A 6,342-nucleotide genomic window follows, 5' to 3' on the forward strand; every position below is an offset into this window, starting at 1 on the left:
AAACAAAAAAGAAGAGATAGAGTGAGGTCTGTACATTTCCAGGTGAGAAAAATTGCAAGAGAAAGAACAACCAGAATGAAATCTAAGATTATTGTAAAGGCCTCTGGTTTCTATCTTTTTTTTTTTTTTTTTTTTTTTTTTTTTTTTTTTTTTTTTTTTTTTTTGTACTGGGGATCGAACTCAGGTCCTTGTGCTTGCAAGGGTGGCACCAGAACCACTGAGCTAAATCCCAAATCTTTTACGAAGATTCTATAAATTGAGGCTGCTAGAAATAACAATATATTTTGTTAATTTGTCATAGCCCAGGTTTTGTTTTGTTTTGTTGTTTTTTAATATAGAACGCTTCACGGATTTGCATGGTGTCCTTGCACAGGGACCACGCTAATCTTCTCTGTGTCATTCCAGTTTTAGTATACGTGCTGCTGAAGTGAGCACCATCACCCAAGTTTGAATGATGGGTTTGAAAAGTGGGGTTCTAGTCATTCTTTGACTGATTCCTCAAGGACCAAGCCCTTTTCAAATGTTCAAAACTTTATCGAGAGTCAAAACCTAAGAGGGCAAGATTTACAAGGTTTGCTTTATGCATCTGTGAGGACATAATCCAGGGGATATATTCCTCTGAGATTTTCCTTTCCCTCTAGATCCAGGCTCCTGGGCTCCCTCCCTTCCCCAGGGAAGTGTGTGCTTAGGAATACAGAACTATCTATATATTAGGTCAGCAAGCACAGAGCTCAGAGAATGCCTTCTGAGCAGATACAGCAGGATTGGTTTGAGGGTTCTTTTTCTGCACAAGTATCAGGCTTGAATTACCTCTACAGTGCTTTAATTCTTACATTTTGCTGTTTTGGCAGTCCAGGATTCCCTCCATTACTCCAAGTGAATAAAGAGTTAGCTGAATGGCTAGGATATACGTAATTTACTTTACTTTAGCATCTGCTTACTCGGGTTTAACTCCTTTCCGAAATAAAAAGTTGACACTAGGATCCAGAATTTCACTTCACATAATAGCCCTGTCATTGTTTTTGTTTGTTTGTTAACTCTTTTCATTTCCCAATTATAGAGGAGGGAGAGGAAGCCCAGTAAGGAAAGCTGGATCCCAATTTAAAACCAATCCAATTTATGTCATAGCATCCTCAGAGTCTCAGAAGGGGTAGTCCCTGGAAAATACGTCACTGAGAATTTGATTAGCCTAAGAAGAAAGACCCAAAGATTCTGACATCAGGGATTCTGAAACGAAGAGTTCACCCAAATCACAATGCAGTGAAGCTCAGTCAAAAACATCACTTCTGCTCTCAAATCATTCCTGGTCTCAGAATTGAGGTCAGATCTTAATTAAGCAAGTTGCAAGTATCATTAGACATCTGAGGAAAGCCAATGTCATGAAATGCAATGATCAAAAGAAGAGAAAGGGCCGAGGTGTGGAGTGTGTACTTGGCATGTACAAGACCCTGGGTTCAATGGAGGTAGGGGTGATAGGAGGGAGAAACTTGGGGACTGGGTATGTGTCTGCATGGTAAACCACTTATTGGACTCTTGTGCAAGATCCTGGGTTTGAATCCTGACATAGCAGAATAACTTGGACAATACAGCATGTAAGCAAAAAGAAGAAAGCAAAACAAAATTATAAATATTACCTTCAGAAAAAGGAAAAAATGTTGCAACCATGGAATAAGAACAGAATGTTGTGTTAAAACAAAATAGCACTTAGAAGACAAAATAAAAAGGCACTCATGAAAAGTAAAAACATGAAACGATAGAAATTAAAAGTAAAAACATGAAACAATAAAAGTTTCAGCTGTTGGGTAGGAGACACAAACCAGGAAAACTCCCAGAAAATTGAACAAAAAGTCAGATGTGAAAAAACTGAAAAGATAAAAATAAGGATTAGTTTAAAATCAAATATCCAAATAATGGAAGAAAGAAAGAGAAAAGTAGGGGAAACAAGAATCAATGAAATAATTCAAGAAAATTTCCCAAACTGAAGGACATCAAGTACTTAGCACAATGTATGAAAACAGACCCACACTAAGGCATATTACTGCAAAACTTTACCGCATTAGAGTGGGGATGAGAAAAATTTCTACAAGATTCCAGAGAAAACCTGGGAGACTTACAGAGCATTCAAACTTCCCAATGCATTAGCCAGGTGTGGTGGTGCATTCCTGTAATCCCAGCCCTCAGGAGTCTAAGGCAAGAGGATTGCCATGATTTCAAGGCCAATTTGGGCTAATAGTGCATTCAAGGACAGCTGAACATAGTGAGACCCTGTCTCAAACAAACAAACACAGAAATTTAAAAAAACAAAAAACGAACAAACAAACAAAAAAACCTCAGCACTGACATGGAAAGCAATGAAGAAATGCTTTCCACATCCTGGAAAAAAATTTTTTTTCTAAACAGAATTTTAGATCCAGACAGAAAATCAAATATGAAGATAGAATTTAAAGTAGGTTTCAGGCATTCAAGATCTCAAATTGTTGACTTCCTGCACACTCTTTTTCAAACCCTTTTGAAGATAAGGTAAGAAATGAGGCAGTAACCATTTAAAAAAACGTAAGATACAGGAAGCCAATAAGACAACATAGAAGAGGGGTAAGGATACATCCTGTGACAGTGATTTAGGTTCCCAGAAACTTTTCCCCCATTGCAGGGGACTGATTGTCCTCTTCATATTGGGGCACGAAAATGAAAGGACTAGACATTCTGAGCACTGTCGTCACCAAGACCTCTCCTACCACTGTATCATCTTTCAACCTGAAGCCAGAGAACCCCAGAGAGCCTGACCCGGATTCTTGTTTATATTGGCCTTGTCCTGACAATGTATGGATTCTAGGTCTTCCTTCCATGCCAGCAGACTGGGCCAGCTAGAGACACCCCTTTTACCCTACAGAAGTCTTCTCCTACCTATTCTGAGAGTCAGAGAGTCTACAGATGCTCAGAAACAAGCCATACAAAGCAGCCCACTTTCGATATCCACGAATCTGCTGGACATCTAGTCTTTCTCCCACTACAAATTGGCCAGATTCCCTGGGTTGAGTCTGCAGTTTCAGGACTTAATTATGGTCTTGCCCACTGAGCTCTCAAAGATGGTTCAGATAAACTCTCGGGAAAGCTGCAGTAAAGCTGTTCACCTTAACTTCCCTTAGGAGTCTTCATCTAATAGTGCTAATTTGTCTTTTTCTTACAAAGCTAGATTTGTGTTTGGTATTCAGACTGAAAAAAAAAAAAACCCTGAAGCAATAGAGTGTTTAGAAGACACATAGGTTGAAAAATTTTAAAGAAAGGACTAAAACAATAATATCTGGGGGGAGAGCATACAATGGGGTGGTATATAATTGAATTCATAAGTGCTTACATTTTATTCATTGTTGTTATCGCTATTTAAATTGAGCATATGCTTTATAATCCTTAGTACATGCACTGAAATGCACAAACACGATGATATACAGAAGAAAAAATCCATAATCCTGCCATCTAATCATAGCAGATATTTCAATGTTCAAGTATTTCATCTTTTTTTCTGTGAATTTTCCTAATTGAGATTAGTTGTGTATACATTTTGATATATCCTTGTTTTTGAGACTATTTTTAACATGAATATCCATTCTTAAGTTCTTTACATGTTTATAATTGTATTAATATAAAATTGTATTGAAAAAACTACTCCCTGTTTCAAAGAGCACAACTCTTAGGAGTAACATGGACTGAATTTTTGTGCTGGTGGAAGCTCGTACCTGAAAATGCTTGTGGGGTGATTGAGAATGTCCTCCCAACACGCCATAACCCTGTCCAGTTTCCGCCCTCCATCAAGAGACAACTCAGACCGCACCTCCTCCATGAACCCTTCCCTGCCCACCTTCCAGGTAAACCCCTTCTTTAGCCTTCCGGAGTACTTGTTATCTATTCTGCTTCTTTTTAGCACTCTTTATGTTCATTTCTTTTCTACACTATAAGTTCTCAGGAAGCCTACCAAATACTAAGTGCTCAGTAAGTAGTAAGTAAATAAATTTTGAAAGACTGCTTTTTTATTCATTGCTCCACTGCAAATAGTTTGTCTATATAGGTAAGTCACGTATGGGCTTTCACCCAAATTGAAGGTTCTCAAATCTATTCTGTTTGTGCACAATTGCCACATTCAGAAATTGGGAACATGACCACCCCTACTGTTTCTTTCTTAAAGGGCTGAATTAAGGAAGTTTGAGTTATAAAAATAACACTTATGTTTATTGAGGGCCTATTAGGTGCTAGACACCAGACTGAAAAGTTGGCCTGCATCTGTAATTTTAATTCCCACAATAACACTATGAAGCAAAGGCTATTTTATTTCCTCACTTTACATCTCAAGAAACTAGACCACTTACCCAGAGTCAACTAGGTTGTATACAGAGGAATTGGAACTCCAACCCAGAAGTAGCTGACTCTCATATTCATTTCTAAGCAAGGCTGCCTCCTCAGAAATTATAGTATAAAATCTAAATTTTAACCTTCAGTTCTCAGTTTCATAGCGCAAAATCAATTCTCCAACAGATGGCTAACACTTGTGATAAAACATTGTCACTGAAAAACAGAAAAGAACATTAGATAATTTTTAGAAGAGAAAGAAGAAGGAAATACACAACTATGCTACCTAACAAATATTGCCATTTCAGAGTACTCTTTTCCAATCATTTTTCATATATATCTTTAAAAAGGAAAGAATATCCCTAGAGAGTTGTATGTATGCTTTTAAGCGAGGAAGTCTGCTCAGTCATAGGGTAAAGAAAAGAGAAGCACCAAAAAGACATACTTCAGGTATTGCACAGACTGGCTTGGAGGCTCATCTTGCGTTATTCAGAATCCTGAAAATATAACAAAGATCAAAGTACAGTTAGCAAGAAGTTGATTTTCTGCACAAAGATAGCTTGCATGGAGCAAGAGCCTGCTGGCTGAAAAGAGGGGACCGAAGTTGATAGCACTGGCTTGTGTCACGTATTATGTCTAACGCTGCTGATGGTGTAGCAAAGAGTAAAATGTACTCTACTAGAAAATGCTGATCTTTAGCAGAGGTTGTTCAGTTCTTTCAAGTCTATTTTTTTTAGAAAGATACTAAAAAAAATCTTTCCCTTCTCTTTTCTTTCTCACATCTCTTTTTACCCAGCTTCTCTTAACCTCTTCCCTTTCTTTGTCTCTATCTATGAGTGTGAATTCCATCCTTACAGACTAGAGTGGGTAACTGCAATATGCCTGATACTTTGGTTCTTTATATATTATTGAATTCCTAAAACAGAGACCATCTCAGTGATCAAAGTTTCCTAAGATCTAACTGCCAGGTCTTCAAAATCCACTCATCTTAAAAATGAAACAAAAAAAGAAACAGAAGGTATCAGTCATTATTTGTACTGACTAAGGGAACTGGTGACAGAAATCTTGTGTGCCTTGCTGAATAGTGCCTTGTACACAGTCATAGCTAAATAAACATTTGTTGATTGACTCCTTGATGGATGAATGGTACTTTAGAAGTTTGTATTTTTCACCCAAGCCATGTACATGAGTCCTTTTTTACTGACTGTGTGAGTCCCATCACAGCTCCAGTTTCCTCCAAAGAGAAGGACGAAGGCAATGAGTGGCCCTACAGAGTAAAATAGAAATTGAAATCAACCCAGGAGCAGCTCTTCCTAGCCAATGAGGTTTTTGTGTAAGCATAATGTATGCTGTTCATGGGGAGATTATATATATCTGCTTTAGTCATTCATGTAACTAAAATTAAGAGACTACTACATATATAGCAGTCTCTGCCATATTCTAAGGACACACCAGTAAATAGGACAGTTATTGTCATCCCAACACTGATAACCTAGGAATGGCTGTTGATTGATTGCCTTACAGTGTAGTGGATTCTCTTACATACAACAATCTCAATTAAATCTTAGAACACTGATCCAGAGAAATAGGTTGATGTTTGTCCCATTTTATGAACGATGAGATTGAACCTTGGAAGGTTAAATAACTTAAACAAATCGCAAGTAAATTGTTCATGTCTGACTTAGAATCTAGGTCTATATGGTTCCAAAAGCATATAATACGTATGCACATTGTATAGTGACTTAGAGTTTATAAAACTTTTTTTTTTTTTGTACTTGGGATCGAACTTGGGTCCTGGCACTTGCGAAGCAGGTGTCAGAACCACTGAGTTAAATCCCCAGCCCCTATAAAACATTTTTATCATATATTATCTTATTCCATCCAACAAATTTATGAAATAGGTATTAATATACTTGCTTTACTAAAGAGTAAACTCATACAGCTCATCTGCTCAAGTCACAGATGGCTGTTTTTTGGTACCAGGATTGAACTCAGGACCTT

At 37.5% G+C, this 6,342-nt stretch overlaps 1 non-coding gene across 1 annotated transcript; it reads right to left on the minus strand.

The window, feature by feature from the left end:
- Positions 1-328: 328 nt before the first annotated feature.
- LOC117285340 lies at positions 329-435 on the minus strand. Its single transcript, XR_004516342.1, has one exon. It is a non-coding gene; the product is annotated as a U6 spliceosomal RNA (small nuclear RNA).
- Between the last annotated feature and the right edge of the window lie 5,907 nt (positions 436-6,342).

This window comes from Fukomys damarensis, unplaced genomic scaffold (assembly GCF_012274545.1).
Source record: "Fukomys damarensis isolate Sample0158 unplaced genomic scaffold, DMR_v1.0_HiC HiC_scaffold_8, whole genome shotgun sequence".
NCBI lineage: Eukaryota > Metazoa > Chordata > Mammalia > Rodentia > Bathyergidae > Fukomys > Fukomys damarensis.